The 22641-nt window shown below is 46.5% G+C and overlaps 2 protein-coding genes and 1 long non-coding RNA gene across 3 annotated transcripts in view; 1 reads left to right on the top strand and 2 right to left on the bottom strand.

Annotated features, from left to right (window-relative positions):
• Positions 1-22641, top strand: part of LOC120991124 (zinc finger protein 585A-like) — a 2129672-nt gene that overhangs the window by 421536 nt on the left and 1685495 nt on the right. The gene's annotated exons all lie outside the window — the stretch shown is intronic.
• LOC120991122 (zinc finger protein 501-like) overlaps positions 1-22641 on the bottom strand; it is a 200565-nt gene that overhangs the window by 141434 nt on the left and 36490 nt on the right. The window lies entirely within an intron of this gene.
• LOC120991183 lies at positions 7267-8204 on the bottom strand. Its single transcript, XR_005776531.1, has 3 exons — positions 8147-8204; positions 7646-7770; positions 7267-7330 (listed from the first exon to the last, which is right to left on the bottom strand). It is a non-coding gene; the product is annotated as an uncharacterized LOC120991183 (long non-coding RNA).

Genomic DNA, 22641 nt, shown 5'->3' with positions numbered 1-22641 from the left:
TACAGGGGAAACAGCCTCCTGTGGGGGTTTGTAGAAGGCAGAGCTGATCAGGGTCAGGGAACACCAGTATGCACTGAGACAGACCAGAGTCTGGGAAGGCCTGAACCTGGGCATTGAGGTCTCAGCCTGCTGATTTACCTCAGCCTGGCGCAGCCCGTGAGGAAACTGCTTTATCATGTTGAAGAGACTGAACTGGCTCCTGCTGCTGCGGGTTTTTCTGCTTGTGGTGGCAGGAGGTTGACTCTGTCATTTCAAGCTTGTCAATCCCTCACATGGTAAAAACAGCTCAGAGACAAGTGTTCTGCATTCTGGCTGATCTGGATTCTGTTCACTACTAGTTTAGTATTGCACCTGGAGGGACGAAAAGTCAGTGGACTCTTTGAATCCCTGGAGAAGTCTCTCTCCTCAAACCTAAAGGGTGTTCCAGGATTTTTTTTACTGATGACCCAACCTCTGGATAGGTCATCAGTATCTGATCGGTCGGGGTCCGACGCCTGGGAACCTCGGCGATTAGCTGTTTGTGGAAGCACCTATGCTCCTGTGAGTGCTGCTGCTTTTACGCAGGTTACCAAACACAGCACCGTATATTGTATTGTGGTTGTGCTTGGTATTGCACTCAGCCTTATTCATTTGAATAGAGCTGAGCTGCACCTAGACAACATGACGCATGAACGTGTTGTCACTGGCCTAGAAAAAGCAGAGAGAAGGCCACAGCACTCACAGGAGCGCCGCTGTCTTCTCAAACAGCTGATTGGTGGGGGTCCCAGGTGTCGGACCCCCCACCAATCAGATACTATTGACCTATCCTGAGGATAGGTCATCAGTAAGAAAATTTCGGACAGCACCTTTTATGCTATAGAAGATGCTTTTTGACTCTGACTGTAAAAGCAGTCACTACAAACATGGTGGCACCAGATCAGAACCCCTTCTTAAGGCCACAATACAGCCATCATACAGTTCGGCTGAAGAGGTCAACTCGGGCAGATGAATCAAGAAGGCTATTGAGACCTCCCCTAGTGCAGATGTCTAGGGCACTCAACTCTGCCAAGATCTGGAAAGATTCAGTCTGACAGCCTGAAGGTTAACCAGCCTCTATAAGAGAGTTATAGAGGCCTGTATGATACAGTCATGAAGACCTTGCAACACTTTGGGTCTCTACCAATCGGTCATGTTTCGCAACTCATTCAGTTGAGTTAAGGATGTAACTGCAGAGTTCCCACACTGCTGTCACCGCCAGTTCTGTGAGAAGGTCTGTTAGACGTTCTTCTCTACCTCTTGCATGAGGTTCTTTGTTTTGGTTTCACTTTGTCATCTCCTTTCCTTCTCCCAGCTGTCACCTATTTATACTAATTGTCTCCCTTTATATTCCCTCCCATACTGCCTCACTTTGCGGTTTATACTTCTTCCTGGACGAGTTGTTCACTGCTGGAGGCTGCTACTGCTAATTCCTCAGATAAATCCTTTTCCTTTATTTGTGTTTCCTTGCTAGCTTGATTCTAGGTGACCCTGACTCCGCCCGTATTAAGTGCAGGGAGCCGGTGGTCGTGTCCCCTCACTATTATAGGGTTTTCAGGTGTCACACAGTATAAGGTACGTGGGCATGCAATCGTCTACCATGAAGACCTTTGCATGGGCATAGCAGTCAGGGAGAGCTTTAGGGGTTTTATAGGGCTCACCCATATGCTCCTTAGTTTGTAATCAAGCCAGTCGGATGTTTATTTATAAGTTCCAGTTTTCTGCAACACCATCCGTGACAACTGCAGATCGTGTGTGTCTACAGCACTGAACTCTGTCAAGAGTTTTCAGCCCATGAGAATGGTGTTCCCAACTCATTCAAATACATCAAGGGTATATCTGAAAACTTCCCTTAGTCCTAAAACTTTTAAGATCATCTCCTTTTGAATCTCTCGATAAGGTCCCACATAAATACATGGCCTAAAATGTTTTTTTCCATGTGGCCATGATCGGGTGGAAACCTAGCATTTATGCCTCCAGAGGCGAATAGTAAACTGACGGATCCTCCCACCCCGCCAATGTTGTAGATTTCCAATGTCCATGTCAGAAAATCAAGAACAAATTATTTATATGTTGTAGAAGTTTGCTAAGGATCTGGCCTTAGATTTTGAACTTTGATTGTATAAAGATTAGTGTTGATCGCGAATATTGTAATCGCAAATTTTTATTGCGAATATCGGCACTTTGAGAATTCGCGAAGATGTAGAATATGGTGCTATATCTTCGTAGTCGCGAATATTCTAGATTTATTTTTCATCAGTAACCTCCCTTCTTGCTTATGGGCCAATGAGAAGGCTGCAATGTCTTTGTCACAGCTTAGCAACATCCCTAGCAACCAATAGGAAAGCTCCCTACCCCTTACTATATAAGAACCTCCCCAGCAGCCATTTTCTGCTGTTTTTTGCAGTTCTGAGAGAGAGAGCAGTGACACTGCTGTGCTCCGTGCTTTCATCTGGATCCTATTCCTTATCCAATTACATTAGTTAGTTAGTTAGCTCATATATATAATACAGATCGTTAATGGGAGATGGTCAGTGTAGGTTAGATAGTGATATAGTGGAGCTGGTTCCAGTGCAGGGTGTTAGGTAGTGTGATAGGAATTATGTTACGGTACATTTTCTCCAGTCTCAGGAATCTTATAGCAGCTGGAAAAATGTAGCAAAAGTGAGCCATGCCTGTATTGCGCGCGTAATACGTGCATATTACATTGTCGTTTTTTGCAATCAAGAAAATAATGACTAGAGGTCACGAATTATAGAATTTCGTGAATTTATCAGGTATATTGGGCTAAAAATAAACAATATATTGCAAAAACAAATATTGCCCATGCTGCTCATCACTAATAAAGGTACAACCAGGCCTGTTAAACATATATACAGATATGACTAGGCATATTGCACAGTGAAATGCACACAGGACTCTCTCCTACCCTCCAGTTCAGGCATCCTTCTCTACCTTCCATAAAGGACAGGTCACACTGACCCCTCACAGTGTGTGAAGCGGCTACACACCCCTCCTGCTTAGCACACATGGACATCTCCTCACTGAGTAGGGATCACCAACCCAGGATCCGCAGAGGAGCTGTCAGTATCTCACTCTCTGGATTTCTGCTCTCCATGCTGTGGGGCGAGCTTTCTTAGACGAGGCAATGCAGGGTCTGGAGCTGGTGCTCAGTGAAAGTTCAAGATACACTGCACACACGTGTATACACTGCACATGACGGCTCTTACCTTGTGAAATAAGAAGCTGGTGCTCCTCCATTACATGTCACTGCACACAGGTGTATACACTGCACATGACGGGTCTTACCTTGTGATATAAGAGGCTGGTGCTCCTCCATTACATGTCACTGCACACACGTGTATACACTGCACATGACGGGTCTTACCTTGTGATATAAGAGGCTGGAGCTCCTCCATTACATGTCACTGCACACACGTGTATACACTGCACATGACGGGTCTTACCTTGTGATATAAGAGGCTGGTGCTCCTCCATTACATGTCACTGCACACAGGTGTATACACTGCACATGACGGCTCTTACCCTGTGATATAAGAGGCTGGTGCTCCTCCATTACATGTCACTGCACACACATGTATACACTGCACATGACGGGTCTTACCTTGTGATATAAGAGGCTGGTGCTCCTCCATTACATGTCACTGCACACACGTGTATACACTGCACATGACGGCTCTTACCTTGTGATATAAGAGGCTGGTGCTCCTCCATTACATGTCACTGCACACACGTGTATACACTGCACATGACGGCTCTTACCTTGTGATATAAGAGGCTGGTGCTCCTCCATTACATGTCACTGCACACACGTGTATACACTGCACATGACGGCTCTTACCTTGTGATATAAGAGGCTGGTGCTCCTCCATTACATGTCACTGCACACACATGTATACACTGCACATGACGGGTCTTACCTTGTGATATAAGAGGCTGGTGCTCCTCCATTACATATCACTGCACACACGTGTATACACTGCACATGACGGCTCTTACCCTGTGATATAAGAGGCTGGTGCTCCTCCATTACATGTCACTGCACACACGTGTATACACTGCACATGACGGCTCTTACCCTGTGATATAAGAGGCTGGTGCTCCTCCATTACATGTCACTGCACACACGTGTATACACTGCACATGACGGCTCTTACCTTGTGATATAAGAGGCTGGTGCTCCTCCATTACATGTCACTGCACACACGTGTATACACTGCACATGACGGCTCTTACCTTGTGATATAAGAGGCTGGTGCTCCTCCATTACATGTCACTGCACACACGTGTATACACTGCACATGACGGCTCTTACCTTGTGATATAAGAGGCTGGTGCTCCTCCATTACATGTCACTGCACACACGTGTATACACTGCACATGACGGCTCTTACCTTGTGATATAAGAGGCTGGTGCTCCTCCATTACATGTCACTGCACACACGTGTATACACTGCACATGACGGCTCTCACCTTGTGATATAAGAGGCTGGTGCTCCTCCATTACATGTCACTGCACACACGTGTATACACTGCACATGACGGGTCTTACCTTGTGATATAAGAGGCTGGTGCTCCTCCATTACATGTCACTGCACACACGTGTATACACTGCACATGACGGCTCTTACCTTGTGATATAAGAGGCTGGTGCTCCTCCATTACATGTCACTGCACACACATGTACAGGGAGTGCAGAATTATTAGGCAAGTTGTATTTTTGAGGATTAATTTTATTATTGAACAACAACCATGTTCTCAATGAACCCAAAAAACTCATTAATATCAAAGCTGAATATTTTTGGAAGTAGTTTTTAGTTTGTTTTTAGTTTTAGCTATTTTAGGGGGATATCTGTGTGTGCAGGTGACTATTACTGTGCATAATTATTAGGCAACTTAACAAAAAACAAATATATACCCATTTCAATTATTTATTTTTACCAGTGAAACCAATATAACATCTCAACATTCACAAATATACATTTCTGACATTCAAAAACAAAACAAAAACAAATCAGTGACCAATATAGCCACCTTTCTTTGCAAGGACACTCAAAAGCCTGCCATCCATGGATTCTGTCAGTGTTTTGATCTGTTCACCATCAACATTGCGTGCAGCAGCAACCACAGCCTCCCAGACACTGTTCAGAGAGGTGTACTGTTTTCCCTCCTTGAAAATCTCACATTTGATGATGGACCACAGGTTCTCAATAGGGTTCAGATCAGGTGAACAAGGAGGCCATGTCATTAGATTTTCTTCTTTTATACCCTTTCTTGCCAGCCACGCTGTGGAGTACTTGGACGCGTGTGATGGAGCATTGTCCTGCATGAAAATCATGTTTTTCTTGAAGGATGCAGACTTCTTCCTGTACCACTGCTTGAAGAAGGTGTCTTCCAGAAACTGGCAGTAGGACTGGGAGTTGAGCTTGACTCCATCCTCAACCCGAAAAGGCCCCACAAGCTCATCTTTGATGATACCAGCCCAAACCAGTACTCCACCTCCACCTTGCTGGCGTCTGAGTCGGACTGGAGCTCTCTGCCCTTTACCAATCCAGCCACGGGCCCATCCATCTGGCCCATCAAGACTCACTCTCATTTCATCAGTCCATAAAACCTTAGAAAAATCAGTCTTGAGATATTTCTTGGCCCAGTCTTGACGTTTCAGCTTGTGTGTCTTGTTCAGTGGTGGTCGTCTTTCAGCCTTTCTTACCTTGGCCATGTCTCTGAGTATTGCACACCTTGTGCTTTTGGGCACTCCAGTGATGTTGCAGCTCTGAAATATGGCCAAACTGGTGGCAAGTGGCATCTTGGCAGCTGCACGCTTGACTTTTCTCAGTTCATGGGCAGTTATTTTGCTCCTTGGTTTTTCCACACGCTTCTTGCGACCCTGTTGACTATTTTGAATGAAACTCTTGATTGTTCGATGATCACGCTTCAGAAGCTTTGCAATTTTAAGAGTGCTGCATCCCTCTGCAAGATATCTCACTATTTTTGACTTTTCTGAGCCTGTCAAGTCCTTCTTTTGACCCATTTTGCCAAAGGAAAGGAAGTTACCTAATAATTATGCACACCTAATATAGGGTGTTGATGTCATTAGACCACACCCCTTCTCATTACAGAGATGCACATCACCTAATATGCTTAATTGGTAGTAGGCTTTCGAGCCTATACAGCTTGGAGTAAGACAATATGCATAAAGAGGATGATGTGGTCAAAATACTCATTTGCCTAATAATTCTGCACGCAGTGTATACACTGCACATGACGGCTCTTACCTTGTGATATAAGAGGCTGGTGCTCCTCCATTACATGTCACTGCACACACATGTACACACTGCACATGACGGCTCTTACCTTGTGATATAAGAGGCTGGTGCTCCTCCATTACATGTCACTGCACACACGTGTATACACTGCACATGACGGCTCTTACCTTGTGATATAAGAGGCTGGTGCTCCTCCATTACATGTCACTGCACACACGTGTATACACTGCACATGACGGCTCTTACCTTGTGATATAAGAGGCTGGTGCTCCTCCATTACATGTCACTGCACACACGTGTATACACTGCACATGACGGCTCTCACCTTGTGATATAAGAGGCTGGTGCTCCTCCATTACATGTCACTGCACACACGTGTATACACTGCACATGACGGGTCTTACCTTGTGATATAAGAGGCTGGTGCTCCTCCATTACATGTCACTGCACACACGTGTATACACTGCACATGACGGCTCTTACCTTGTGATATAAGAGGCTGGTGCTCCTCCATTACATGTCACTGCACACACGTGTATACACTGCACATGACGGCTCTTACCCTGTGATATAAGAGGCTGGTGCTCCTCCATTACATGTCACTGCACACACGTGTATACACTGCACATGGCGGCTCTTACCTTGTGATATAAGAGGCTGGTGCTCCTCCATCATGGCCTCCTTGTACAGATCCTTGTGTCCTTCTATATACTCCCACTCCTCCATGGAGAAATAGACAGTGACATCCTGACACCTTATAGGAACCTGACAACACAATGACACCGTCATCACCCAGACCCCTCCAGTGCTGTTACTGGAGAATTTCCCAGCATTCCCAGCAGTGTCACCTCTCCAGTCAGCAGCTCTATCATCTTGTGGGTGAGCTCTAGGATCTTCTGCTCATGTATCAGGGGGTGAGGGGGAGGCTCTGTGATGGGGGGAGGGGTCCTGCTCCGCCCTCCTGACTCCTGGAGATGGATGATGGGAGTCACACAGTCCCCCGATGTCTTCTTCACTATTGTGTACTCCTGTGGATGGAGAGAGACACTTAGGGAATAAACCCTTCAGGGGCCATGTGCTCTCCTCCGGCCCTTTCCTCCTGGGTACAACGTGCCTACTTACCTTCTCATGGCTCCTACAACATGACTATTGGTCACTGGTCACATGATACATCACTCACCATACTGGGGGCTGATCTTCAGGTTCTCCATCACTTGGAAGGTCTGGAGGCCGTTCTCCGGGACCCTGGACTCTTCCTATCACTTCCTATGACGGATTCTCCTTCCCGATGTCTGACTTGTTACAGAATACAATAAAGAGGAGAGAAATCTAGAGAAGTTTACCTCTCCGCTCAGCAGGGAGATGATCTCCAAGGTGAGGTCTAATATTCTTCTGCTGATCTCCTTCCTGTCCATCCTTGGTGGCTCATTCAGGAGAAGGGTCGTATTGCTGGTTTTCTTCATGACGTCTCCAAAAAACAGGAATAAAGGTTAATCAGTGAGTCCCATGCCCCGATAATGAGGCCGAGAAAAAGTACAACTCATCCCGCAAAACTCAGACCCTCATAAAGCTGCACTGACGGGAAAAGCCTGAGCTCCGGGTGTATCTAAGCTCCTGGCAGTGCAGTGTGTATCTAAGCTCCTGGTGGTAAAAACCTCATTCACACGGAGCAGATTCTCTCATCCAGCACAGAATGATGACAACCCCCACTATCCCCACTACTACTCCCCCCATCATACTAAGCTGAGGAGCGGAGAAGGATTCCTTGTGTGTAATGGAGGAGAATCTCCAGAGGTGACATGTCTGAGCTCTCCACCACACTGTCTCCTCACAGCTCATCTTACCTGCAGGCTGGAGGAATGGCTGATACCAGAGAGAACAAGAGCCCTGACTACCAGGACCTGCCCAGTATCTGCTGCACTGCCAGAGCTGAAGGACCTGGGGTGACGTCACCGTCATGTGATCAGTGACTCTCCTGGCTAGCTCCGCCCCTGCACTGATCACATGACAGTGACATCATCACAGGTCTTTCAGCAGTACAGTCACAGTAGAGAAGAGAACGGCTGACGAGTCCAGTCTTTCCTGTTCTGCTCCTGTGCTGGATACTGAAGCGCACGGCCCAGCGTAAGGCTTTAGGAGAGGTCAGGACCAGGCAGGGGCACATTTTACTGCCTGGTTCTGTCAAAGTGCAGAGGGCAACAGAGAAAACAGAGCCTCTAGGTGTAATGACAACGCCCCCGTTGCTCCTAGAGGCTCATTTGCATGTATTGAAACCTCATTCTTCTCAGTAATGCTGCACATATGGACATGGGACCAACACAGATGCCTCCAGCTGCCAAGAGCACATGTAACAGGTCAGCCAGTGTCATAGGGACAGAACTGCTGACAGATGCCCTTTAATCCTGCATAAGGAAGGTGATTTGCTTCTGATACTTTCTTCTGCAATATCTTCAGGTTGAGAGGTTCTTCCCTGAGGGGCCACAGCCCTGGAGCTCGGACTATTCTGACTGGTGGCTCCGGTGGTAAATCGAGGATTTGATTGAATGAAGCCTGAAGGGCTCCGTGTTTCGCGGACTGCAAAATACATACGGTCGTGTGCATGAGCCCTTATGGGAGCATGGAGATGACCAAGATAGTGTCAGTGGGAAGAGGTGAGAGGGATAATGGTTCCTCAGTCTGTCTCTCTAAGGAACCTGTGGGAGTCTCAGCACCAGGAGGGAGATCTGAATCAGGTGCCATCTTGCCAACATGGAGCTGTGAAGTAAAGAGCACAGGAGACGAGGACTGCTTCAGAGGACTCAGTGAAGTAGGGATTTGGGAGGCAGTAATGGCTTCAGGAAGCTTCTTATTGTCCACCACAGTTGGGGTAAAGGATGATGGTGGGTATTTTCAGTGCTGGAGCCTGGGAGCAGAAGGGAGACATGAGTGGCCAGCCATGCACCCATCTCCCATAACTGTCCTTCTAATGAATCTTCCTACAGAGAAGGATGGGAGTGTCAGAGATCTCAGAGGTTCCTGTTCCTGTCCAGCAGGGCGGCAGTCTCTCTCATGGAGCTGTCAGGGGCTCACAGAAAATATCCAGTAAATGGATATGAGGATTAAAGATGGCTGCCAGCGCACTTAGTCCCAACTGAGGATCCAAATAACAACCAAAAATAGACGGCAGCCCCCAGACATGGAACCCATATGTTAAACCATGCAGCGCTTCTTTTTACCAGATATGTTTTCCAAAACCGCACCGTTAAAAAAAACACGTGTCCTGTTTATTCTTGATGCAGATTCCACGTCAGGAATTCCATTGTAATAATGAGAATGAAAATTCTCACCAAAACAGCAACCAACACCGCATTAAAAAAAAAGCATGAATCTAGCCTTAGGGTGGTAACTATACTGACTGCCAGGTAGACGTCTCTGCTCCTCCTGCCCCTGCACAGTCAGGGACTGTGGAATCTTTTAGGTTGCCTTTTATCTGTTGTAAGATCCATGCGGCCGGATGCTCCATATTGCATCTCGATAGCAGGAAGAAGTGCTCCTCTAAGGCCTCTTTCACACTTGCGTTGTCCGGATCCGTCATGTACTCCATTTGCCGGAAGTGCCCGCCGGATCCGTAACACCGCAAGTGAACTGAAAGCATTTGAAGACGGATGCGTCTTCAAAATACTTTCAGTGTTACTATGGCAGCCAGGACGCTATTAAAGTCCTGGTTGCCATAGTAGGAGCGGGGGAGCAGTATACTTACCGTCCGTGCGGCTCCCGGGGCGCTCCAAAATGACGTCAGAGCGCCCCATGCGCATGGATGACGTGTCCATGTGATCACATGATCCATGCGCTTGGGGCGCCCTGACGTCACTCTGGAGCGCCCCAGGAGCCGCACGGACGGTGAGTACACTGCTCCCCCGCTCCCCGCTACACTTTACCATGGCTGACAGGACTTTAGCGTCCCGGCAGCCATGGTAACCATTCAGAAAAAGCTAAACGTCAGATCCGGTAATGCGCCGAAACAACGTTTAGCTTAAGGCCGGATCCGGATTAATGCCTTTCAATGGGCATTAATTCCGGATCCGGCCTTGCGGCAAGTGTTCAGGATTTTTGGCCGGAGCAAAAAGCGCAGCATGCTGCGGTATTTTCTCCGGCCAAAAAACGTTCTGGTCCTGAACTGAAGACATCCTGATGCATCCTGAACGGATTTCTCTCCATTCAGAAAGCATGGGGATATGCCTGATCAGGATTCTTCCGGCATAGAGCCCCGACGACGGAACTCTATGCCGGAAGACAAGAACGCAGGTGTGAAAGGGCCCTTAGTCACCTCCAGCACTGTTCACATTGCGAGCGCCTTCAGTGCCTCTGGCTTGGGGTATTCTTCTAGCCCTGATTCCTGCTGTTTGGAGGGGAATGTGTTTTTGTTGGTTTCTATGGTCTTATTTACAGGGACAATGTCCAGGACTCTTCTAACCAATGCTTCATGTTGATGATCCTCCTCCATGACAGCTATTTGTCTTATGTATACGGTATGCTCATTTATTATAACAACAGGGGTTAAAGGGCATCTGTCAGCAGATTTTTACTTACACAACAGCAGATACCTGGGACTAATGTCTGCTATCGACGATAACGCCGATCACAGACGTTTAGCCCCTCAGATGCCATGGTTAAATGTGACCACAGCATTTGGTAGCTAAAAACCCTGTGACCATGCTCTTCCGGGCCTGGCAGCCATTGGGATAGCCGGATACTGTGTGCAGCAGCCTTGGCCCTCCGGAATAATCCAAGGCTGCCTCAGCTATGTTCCTATGAAGACCCTCTATAGGATCATAGTGAAATTCTCATAGACTCTATGACAGATGCAATCTAAGAATTGAATGATTAATTTATCTAAACGAACTTTAAAAAAAGGAACATCATTTGGTTCCTCCTGCCCAAATTCATACACGCCCCAAAATGGTATCAATGAAAAGTAAAGATTTCACTGCCAAAAATAAGCCCTCACACAGCTCCGTAGACATAACTACAAAAAAGTTATAGAGGTTAGAAAATGGAGATGAAAAGAAAAAATGTATTATTTTTTTTCATTATTATTCGTTTTTCATTATTAATACAGAAGAAAAACTATACAAATGTGATGTTGCTGTAATCGCACTGAGCTGGAAGGGGTTAAAATATGTAGTTAAGAAAGCAAATAAAAATTGAACCGTCCCCATTGACTTACATTGTGAGACATGATGGATCCGTCTTGCGCCGCATCCCAGGACGCACTCAAAAACGATGCTTGCACCTCTTATGTGTGCGTCATGGGAACGCAATGAAACGGAACAGAATGCATTCTGGTGCCCTCTGCATTCTGGTGCCCTCTGCATTCTGGTGCCCTCCGCATTCTGGTGCCCTCTGCATTCTGGTGCCCTCTGCATTCTGGTGCCCTCCGCATTCTGGTGCCCTCTGCATTCTGGTGCCCTCCGCATTCTGGTGCCCTCTGCATTCTGGTGCCCTCCGCATTCTGGTGCCCTCCGCATTCTGGTGCCCTCCGCATTCTGGTGCCCTCCGCATTCTGGTGCCCTCCGTTCCCTTCAGTTCAGTTTTGTCTTGACAATGAATAGGGACAAAACGGAAGCATTTTTTTTCGGTATTGAGATCTGATGATGGATCTAAATAGCGGAAAGGAATAGCGCAGGTTTGGAAGTAGCCTAAAATATATACTGTATTTTTGGACTATAAGACGCACTTTTTCCCCCCAAAAGTAAAGGAAAAGTGGCAGTGCGTCTTACAATATGGAATCAGTCATCAGCATGCGGGAGGCGCAGGTAGCGGTGAGGGAAGTGCTGCACAGCTGTACTCGCCCTTCCTGGTCATCTTGCGGGCTCTGCGGTGTACAGCGTCAGGATGTAGTGCACTTACTATGACCTGACACTGTGCAATGTCAGGTCACAGTGCAGTGTGGGACAGAAGAAGATCAGGGGGCAGTGAGTGGCAGTGTCATCCGGAGCAGGCGAACTAAGTTTATTCCGTTTTTTAACGGCTGATGGAGGTTGGTGGGCGTGGGGGATCCGAATCTCAGGCTGATGGAGCTCTGATCTGAGGCTGATGGAGCTTGGGGGTCTTATTTTGGGGTCTGATCTGAGGTCTGATGAAGAATGAGGGTCTGCTCTGAGGTCTGATGAAGATTATTTTTTTTTTTCTTACTTTCTTCCTCCAAATCCTTGGTGCTTTTCATACTCCGGTCAGTTTTATAGTCCGAAAAATACGTAACTGAGCTCCTATGACAGATTAGTGATTAGTCGGCGCTCAGAGTAGTGGCTGGGGCTGAAGCAGGGTCATGTGACGCTGGTCACGTCACGTGACCATTTAGTCTGGCCTATTTAACAGGCAACTTGCCTGTGATTGGTCTTTATACTCACCAGCGTACTTCCTGCATGTGTGTTTGTGGAACCCGACCTTGGCTTGTGTTTGACTCCTCATATCGTGTTATCCCTCTGTACCGACGTGATCTCCTAGTACTTGACCTCGACTTCCATTTTGTCCTGTTTTTGTCTACGGTGTGTCTGTCTTTGTCTCTTTTTTCTGTTTTCTCCACTTTGTTCCCTCCCTGTAAGCCCCTGCATGTACTTAAGCTAGGGACTGCTGTCCAGTTGTGCACCGTCGGTTAGAACAGATCGTGCAGGTAGGTAGGGATAGCGGTGTGCGCGGAGCTCAGGGCTGCATTTATCCCTACCACTTATGACACAATAGCCCACTGTCCAATGGGAGTCACAGATAGAATATACAGCGGCACCGGACCACCATGTATTAGAGAAACTAGACTGCACACATATCGAGCTGACCTCTATACTGTGATCAGATCTGATGGTCCATGGGATAGATGGGAAACATGGAATTAATAGCAGTGTTGCCTGATGCAGACATGTGGTATTTACACCACGCTCTAGTGGATAATTGCCCAAGGTGGATGATGAGGAGCGTGATACAGTGAAGGAGTTTAAGCATGCATGGGATAGGCATAAGGCCATCCTTCATATAAGATAGGGCCGGGCTATCCATAGGATTCAGTATATTGGGCAGACTAGATGGGCTAAATGGTTCTTATCTGCCGACACATTCTATGTTTCTATGTAATGAATACTGGTTAAAGTCCAACACTGGTGTGAACACTACGTTACAAACATACAAACCCCAGCACTACATGTCCACACACATCCTGATCACTCTACTCTGAACCACTACCCCAATGTTGATAAGCTTTATCCTGAACTCACAATGTTGGTGGTTGTAGTAGTGCAAATGTGAACTGACCTCTATGCTGTGGTCACAGCTGATGGTCTATGGGATAGATGGCAAATGTGAAATTACCAACAATATTGCCCGATGTAGATACGTAGTATTTCCAGCTCACCAGCGAATAATCGCTCAGTCTTGGAACATAAAAGGCAGTAGATCGGCTGTCTATGGGTAGTAGTAGTGGTAGTAGCAGGAGCAGATGTGTAGTGTTAATAGTGGTGGCCGCAGGAGATAAGCAGCGAGGAGCAGCGGTGGTGGCAGCTGCAGCCATATGGTACCTGCTGGCAGACAGGCAGAGGCATGATGGCAGCAGCCATGCGGAACAGGATGGTAGGCAGACAGCAAAAGTGTGACAAGATGGGGCATCGTCAGCAAGGACAGATCTATTCATTGGCCTCAACCGGAGGAGTGTGAAAATCCTCCTGAATCCAGGCCTGGTTCATTTTGACAAAATCTATGTTTTAGACACTGTCAGAGGACAACTTGGTCTGTTTGGGTGTCACCATGCCCCCTGCTGTGCTGAAAACCGTCTCTGAGATGACACTGGAGGCAGGGCAAGAAAGAGAATACTGGGCAAATTCATGCCACTGATCTAGTCTGCCTGTCCAGAGGTATATGGGGTCAGGGAACACCAGTATGCACCTGAGACAGGCCAGAGTCTGGGAAGGCCTGAACCTGGGCATTGAGGTCTCGGCTTGCTGATTTACCTCAGCCTGGCACAGCCCGTGAGGAAACTGCTCTATCATGTTGAGGAGTCTGAACTTGCTCCTGCTGCTGCAGGTTTTGCTGCTTGTGGTGGCAGGAGGTTGACTCTGTCATTTCAAGCTTGTCAATCCTCACATGGTAGAAACCTCTCAGAGACAAGTGTTCTGCATTCTGGCTGATCTGGATTCTGTTCACTACTAGTGTTGGGCGCGAATATTCGAATCACGAATATTAATCGCGAATATCGGCACTTCGAGAATTCGTGAATATTTAGAATATAGTGATATATATATTCGTAATTTCGAATATTCTAGATTTATTTTTTCATCAGTAACCTCCCTTCTTGCTTGTGGGCCAATGAGAAGGCTACAATGTCTTTGCCTGAGCTTAGCAACATCCCTAGCAACCAATAGGAAAGTGGCCTACCCCTTACTATGTAATAAAATCCCTAGCAGCCATTTTCTACAGTTTTTTTAAAGTTCTGAGAGAGAGAGCAGTGTCATTGCTGTGCTCTGTGCTTTCCACACTACATTAGATAGTTAGATAGCTTATATATATAATACAGATAGTTAGTGGGAGATAGTCAGTGTAGGTTATATCCTGATATAGTGTAGCTGTTGCAGTGCAGGGTGTTAGGTAGTGTGATAGGTTCTGCTGTCCATAAATACATGCAGACCTGCTAAAATGTGAAGTTTCACGTATTGCGCCAAAATATTTGGATCATTAGTGCCGATTAGCGCAATCACAAATATATTGGAGCACTCTAACTGCATTTAAAGCCATTTTTAATGTTCTTCCGTGCAAACAATTTTCAGGAAACTTCTAGCAGCTTGTAAAATGTAGCAAAAGTGACCCACGTCTATATTTCGCACGCATTACGCAAATATTACATTGCTGATTTTTCGCAATCAATTTTTTTACTGATAACCTATCCAGAGGATGGGTCATCAGTATCTGATTGGTCGGGGTCCGACAACCGGGAACCCCGCCGATTAGCTGTTTGAGGAGGTACTGATGCTCCTGTGAGCGCTGCTGCCTTTTCGCAGGTTACCAATCACAGCACTGTATATTGTATAGTGGTTGTGCTATTGTACTTAGCCTCATTCACTTGAATAGAGCTGAGCTGCACCTAGGCAACATGACGCATGAACGTGTCGTCACTGGCCTAGAAAAAGCTGAGAGAAGACCACAGCACTCGCAGAAGCGCCACTGTCTTCTCAAACAGCGGATTGGTTGAGTTACCAGGTGTCGGACCCCCACCAATCAGATACTATTGACCTATCCTGAGGATAGATCATCAGTAAGAAAATTTCGGACAGTACCTTTAATGCTATAGAAGATGCCGTTTGACTCACCCCACAGATTCAGGGGGAAGCAGTCACTACAAACATGGTAGCACCAGATCAGGAAGTGGGAAGGAGCATGGCATGGACAGAACTGAAACTGATTAATCTGTCTGCTGTATTTATTTGATGCTCCCTCAACATTTTTGCTGACCAACAGAGTCTAGCCGTTCCAGGAAAATGGTCTCTGAATCCAGAGATTATCAAGCAGATTGCCAAGATGTTTGAAGTAACAGTAATTAAACTCAGGGCAAATAGGTTCAGTGCCAAGATGGAAACATTCCTTTTCTTTTATCAGGAATACAATACCTTGGCAGCGGATACCCTGTCCATTCCTTAGAGGTTAAGCCTGGCTTACATTTACCTCCGGTTTCCTCGATACCTAGTTTTTTTTTATGAAGATTAGGCAAGACCAGGCCACACTACAGCCATCATACCGTTGAGGCTGAAGAGGTCAACTCGGGCAGATGAATCAAGAAGGCTATTGAGACTTCCCCTAGTGCAGATGTCTAGGGCACTCAACTCTGCCAAGATCTGGAAAGATTCAGTCTGACAGCCTGAAGGTTGACCAGCCTCTATTAGAGAGTTATAGAGCCCTTTATCATACAGTCATGAAGACCTTGCCACACTTTGGGTCTCTACCAATCTACCAAAAAGTCATGTTTCCCAACTCATTCAGAGGAGTCAAGGATGTGGGCATTATGGTAGCCATGTTGTCTGATTGCTCTAAGGTCAAAGTGAGTTTAATTTCTCAAGACATAGGATTGTAAGCAAAGAGCTAGGAATGTTTGCCTAAACATTTCTCAGGTCGTTAATCGAGGGGGGAGGCAGAGACATACCTTAAAACTGCAAGCCCTTGAAAACAATGGACTGAATGTGCTAAAGTTTTTTTTTTTCTCCCAATAAATAGAAGGGGATCATTTTACTATTCATTGTATAATTATAGTAACCATAATGTGGGTGTTATTATATGATTTATCCTATATGTGTATGTTTTTAAGTAACTAAAGTTAAGTATAATCCTGTAGTCTGAATATATCCAATGAATATATAGAATTAGGTGAGATACTGATGTATCTTGTTAGGTGTGAAATAATCACAGTTGGAGCCAATTTCCTCAGGTCTAAAGAATGTGTAGATAATGAGATAACCTTTATTTAAAACTGGTATATTTTTGAAGTAGACTGAATGTCTGACAGCTAGTCTGCCATAATGTTTTTCTTATCTTATTTAAAGCTCTGTCTAAGACTTTGGTCAAAGGTTATCTTTTTGTCAAATTTAAAGAAAATAGAAGAATTAAGTGTAATTACACAAACTGTTACATGGAACACTAGTGTCCCCTTGTGGTGGTGGTGAGTAAGAGAGAAGTGGCAAATTGATGCACTATGATCTCATTAGTCACGTGAAAGACCAAACCAAGCCCACCTTCTGGGGGGATGGGGAGGGGGGGGTAAAAGTTAGGAGACAGAAAGGGGGCATCCATCAGATCAATCCAGAAAAGCCACAAGACGACAGACACACAAGAGAGAGGAGAGATCAGAAGGAAAATAGGATCTAATCTTGCTTCACATTTGAACCTTGACGCAGATTTCTTCCAGATTCTCTGGTATAGTATACATTTTTTCTGTATATTAGGCAACTGATTAGCCATATACACACATATATATATATATATATATATATATATATATTACACTCACCTAAAGAATTATTAGGAACACCATACTAATACGGTGTTGGACCCCCTTTTGCCTTCAGAACTGCCTTAATTCTACGTGGCATTGATTCAACAAGGTGCTGATAGCATGTATAAAAAATATACCTTAAAATACCAAGTAAAAACATGATATACTGAATCGGACATCATCCTATAAGAATAATCTACATTGTTTGCATTAAATTCAATATTCAGTCCTTACAACCACTGAGAGAGGAAAAAAAACCTCTCAGGCTATGAGCTGAGCGCTGCGATTGGCCAGCGCTGCAGCCTGGGAGAAGGGGACGCAGGCAGGCTCCACCCAGTTGTGCCGAACATATGAAGATACCGGAGCCTATACCGGGAAAACTGAGCTCTCCATGTCTGTATGCTTAGTTTGCATTTTTTATTCTAGTGAATGGTCCTCTTTAATAGCGACACTGGCCCTACCTGAGACTGAACCGTCAGAATTAACCCTTGTAGACCAGGCTGTTCTTGAGGTGGTACCATGGAAAATTACATAGTTGACGCAGAGTTGGATTTTAATCCATAAAGGGCATAAATCACCTAACAATCCAAATTTTTTTTGAACAACGTGGTTTAAAACATCCAGTGTGTGTATACGATCAGGTATGATGTTGTATCGATCAGGTAGTGTAAGGGTTACGCCCGCTTCACAGACATTGACAGACCAAACTCCCCTTTTAATGCACCGCAAACAACTGCAAACAGTCCATTTGCCCAACCGCAAACTTCCCATTTGCACAAGGTTGGATACCAAGCTAGCCATGTCCCGTTGATGTCATTGAAGGTTTCTTCCTCCACCCAGCCACGTACAACACCAAGGGTCCCCGAAAGGTGAATTGAATAGATTTTTCGAACGGGGAGATGGTTAAAAAAATGCTGGCTCCCTCCCCTTTGTTTGAATCCACGCCACGGTCACTGCGTCTGCGCCATGCAATTTACTGTCACACCCGTGAGTGGTATTTTCTGTAGTACTATTCTCATCAGTTTAATCCCTGTTACGTCCCCAATCTGGGATCCATTTATTAAATTGATTTTTCGAACGGGGAGATGGTTAAAAAAACGCTGGCTACCTCCCCTTTGTTTGAATCCACGCCACGGTCACTGCGTCTGCGCCATGCAATTTACTCTCACACCCGATATGAGTGGTATTTTCTGTAGTTCTCTCTTCTCATCAGTTAAATCCCTGTTACGTCCCCAATCTGGGGTCCATTTATTAAATAGATTTTTCGAACGGGGAGATGGTTAAAAAAACGCTGGCTCCCTCCCCTTTGTTTGAATCCACGCCACGGTCACTGCGTCTGCGCCGTGCAATTTACTCTCACACCCGATATGAGTGGTATTTTCTGTAGTTCTCTCTTCTCATCAGTTAAATCCCTGTTACGTCCCCAATCTGGGGTCCATTTATTAAATAGATTTTTCGAACGGGGAGATGGTTAAAAAAACGCTGGCTCCCTCCCCTTTGTTTGAATCCACGCCACGGTCACTGCGTCTGCGCCGTGCAATTTACTCTCACACCCGATATGAGTGGTATTTTCTGTAGTTCTCTCTTCTCATCAGTTAAATCCCTGTTACGTCCCCAATCTGGGGTCCATTTATTAAATAGATTTTTCGAACGGGGAGATGGTTAAAAAAACGCTGGCTCCCTCCCCTTTGTTTGAATCCACGCCACGGTCACGGCGTCTGCGCCGTGCAATTTACTGTCACACCCGATATGAGTGGTATTTTCTGTAGTACTATTCTCATCAGTTTAATCCCTGTTACGTCCCTAATCTGGGGTCCATTTATTAAATTGATTTTTCGAACGGGGAGATGGTTAAAAAAACGCTGGCTCCCTCCCCTTTGTTTGAATCCACACCACGGTCACTGCGTCTGCGCCGTGCAATTTACTGTCACACCCAATTATGAGTGGTATTTTCTGTAGTACTATTCTCATCAGTTTAATACCTGTTATGTCCCCAATCTGGGGTCCATTTATTAAATTGATTTTTCGAACGGGGAGATGGTTAAAAAAACGCTGGCTCCCTCCCCTTTGTTTGAATCCACGCCACGGTCACTGTGTCTGCGCCATGCAATTTACTGTCACACCCGTGAGTGGTATTTTCTGTAGTACTATTCTCATCAGTTTAATCCCTGTATGGTCCCCAATCTGGGGTCCATTTATTAAATTTATTTTTCGAACGGGGAGATGGTTAAAAAAACGCTGGCTCCCTCCCCTTTGTTTGAATCCACGCCACGGTCACTGCGTCTGCGCCGTGCAATTTACTCTCACACCCGATATGAGTGGTATTTTCTGTAGTTCTCTCTTCTCATCAGTTTAATCCCTGTTACGTCCCATATCAGGGTGGGATTGCCTTTTGTGAAAAAAAATTTAGGCCGGGTACCTTCGACGGCCTTCACAGTGACAGACCAAACTCTGATACACCAAACTGAATTGATTTTAGGAACCGGGAGATGGAAAAAGCAGCTTGGTCGGTCGTCTTACTCCCAAGTTGGGGCACTGCGCGTGCACGGAGCAATGTGCTGTGACACCCTATATGAGTGGTGTCTTAACTAGTACTATTCCTATCAGTTTAATCCCTGTTACGTCCCCTATCCGGGGACGTGTGTCGAATTGATTAACCATTGTCAAATTAACGAACCATTACGACATCCTGGAATAATTTAGTTCTGAGCTTTGTACTTGCTTTGTATTGGAATTGATGGTAATTTTTTAAATTGTCTGCATTATAAACGGCCTTATCATCTGGGGTGTGGCAACATTGCCAACACACTCAGAGGTGATGATCGCTTCATTGTGATACGCAAGTCCCTTCACCACAACAAGGTAACGATCACGAAGGGGAATTTACACTTGTATGTGCCTTTTTTTTTGTTTTGTTTTTGCAGCCACAGTGCAGCACCAGAGGCCAGAAAAATTAGGCATGTACACATGCCTGAAAAATAATGTTATTGTTGCAGCCGCTGCTACAGCGGCCGGAAAAGTTGATGTTTTCAAGGCAGAAAGGTGACTAAAACATTGCGGCTTGAACCCTAGTTGGTGGCGGAGAATTCACGAAAGTCATCCGGTATGCAGACATTAAATACAGCAGTGTGGGGACCATTTTGAGGCCAAGGCATGTCATCAGGCCTTTTGTTAGTCAAACGTATCCCCCACTGTCAGTCCCTTCGGGATCCATGCCTCATTCATCTTAATGAAGGTGAGGTAATCAACACTTTTTTGACCGAGGCGACTTCTTTTGTCAGTGACAATGCCTCCTGCTGCATTGAAGGTCCTTTCTGACAGGACACTTGAAGCGGGGCAGGCCAGAAGTTCTATCGCAAACTGGGATAGCTCAGGCCACAGGTCAAGCCTGCACACCCAGTAGTCAGGGGGTTCATCGCTCCTCAGAGTGTCGATATCTGCAGTTAAGGCGAGGTAGTCTGCTACCTGTCGGTCGAGTCGTTCTCTAAGGCTGGATCCCGAAGGGCTGTGGCGATGTGTAGGACTGAAAAAGCTCTGCATGTCCTCCATCAACAACACATCTGTAAAGCGTCCTGTCCTTGCCGCCGTGGTCGTGGTAGGAGGAGGATTACTTTCACCTCTTCCCCTGTTAGATTCCCGTTGTGCTGTGACATCCCCCTTATAAGCTGTGTAAAGCATATTTTTTTGTTTTGTTTTGAACTGCTGCATCCTTTCTGACTTTCGGTAATTTGGTAACATTTACGCCACTTTCTGCTTTTACCGGGGGTCTAGTAGCGTGGCCACCCAGTACAGGTCATTGTCCTTCATCCTTTTTATACGAGGGTCCCTCAACAGACATGACAGCATGAAAGACCCCATTTGCACAAGGTTGGATGCCGAGCTACTCATTTCCCGTTCCTCGTCCTCACTGATGTCATTGACGGTCTTTTCTTCACCCCAGCCACGTACAACACCACGGGTCCCAGATAGGGGACAACAACGAGCACCCTGGGATGCCTGCTGTGATTGGTCTTCCTCCTCCTCAAAGCCACATTCCTCCTCTGACTCCTCTTCCTCATACTCCTCTTGCAGCGTTGCCGCAGGTCCGGCAAGTGATGATGACAAGGCTGTTTCTGGTGGTGATGGTGACCACAACTCTTCCTCTTCCTTTTCACGCTCATCTACAGCCTGATCCAGCACTCTTCGCAGGGCACGCTCCAGGAAGAAAACAAATTGGATGAGGTCGCTGATGGTGCCTTCGGTGCGACTGACTAGGTTTGTCACCTCCTCAAAAGGACGCATGAGCCTACAGGCATTGCGCATGAGCGTCCAGTAACGTGGCAAAAAAATTCCCAGCTCCGCAGAGGCTGTCCTATCACCCCGGTCATACAAATACTCGTTGACGGCTTTTTCTTGTTGAAGCAGGTGGTCGAACATTAGGAGTGTTGAATTCCAACGTGTCGGGCTGTCGCAAATCAAGCGCCTCACTGGCATGTTGTTTCGGCGCTGAATGTCTGAAAAGTGCGCCATGGCCGTGTAGGAACGCCTGAAATGGCCACAGACCTTCCTGGCCTGCTTGAGGACGTCCTGTAAGCCTGGGTACTTAGACACAAAGCGTTGTATGATGAGATTCAACACATGTGCCATGCACGGCACATGTGACAACTTGCCCAAATTCAATGCCGCCAACAAATTGCTTCCATTGTCACACACCACTTTGCCGATCTCCAGTTGGTGCGGGGTCAGCCACTGATCCACCTGTGCGTTCAGGGCGGACAGGAGTGCTGGTCCGGTGTGGCTCTCTGCTTTCAGGCAAGTCAACCCCAAGACAGCATGACACTGTCGTATCCGGGATGTGGAATAGCCCCTGGGGAGCTGGGGGGATTCAGTTGATGTGCAGCCAGACGCCGCAGCAGAAGAGGACTCAGCCGAGGAGGTTATGGAAGAGGATGGAGTAGGAGGAGTAGAGGAGGTGGCAGTAGGCCTGCCTGCAAGTTGTGGCGGTGTCACCAACTCTGCTGCAGAGCCACGCATTCCATGCTTGGCAGCCGTCAGCAGGTTGACCCAATGCGCAGTCTAGGTGATATACCTGCCCTGACCGTGCTTTGCAGACCAGGTATAAGTGGTCATATGGACCCTTGCCCCAACACTGTATGCCAGAGATGCCATGACTCACTTTTCAATCACTGAGTAGAGGTTTGGGATTGCCTTTCTTGAAAAAAAAATTCGTCCGGGTACCTTCCACTGTGGTGTCCCAATAGCGACAAATTCCACAGACTCCACCAGCTGGTATGGTAAAAGCTGGCGTGCTAAGAGTTCCGTCAAGCCAGCTGTCAGACGCCGGGCAAGGGGGTGACTCTG

The sequence above is a fragment of the Bufo bufo genome, chromosome 2 (genome assembly GCF_905171765.1).
Source record: "Bufo bufo chromosome 2, aBufBuf1.1, whole genome shotgun sequence".
NCBI classification, from domain to species: domain Eukaryota; kingdom Metazoa; phylum Chordata; class Amphibia; order Anura; family Bufonidae; genus Bufo; species Bufo bufo.
The sequence above is the reverse complement of the archived record's forward strand: the minus strand, read 5'-3'. Positions and strand labels throughout refer to the sequence as shown.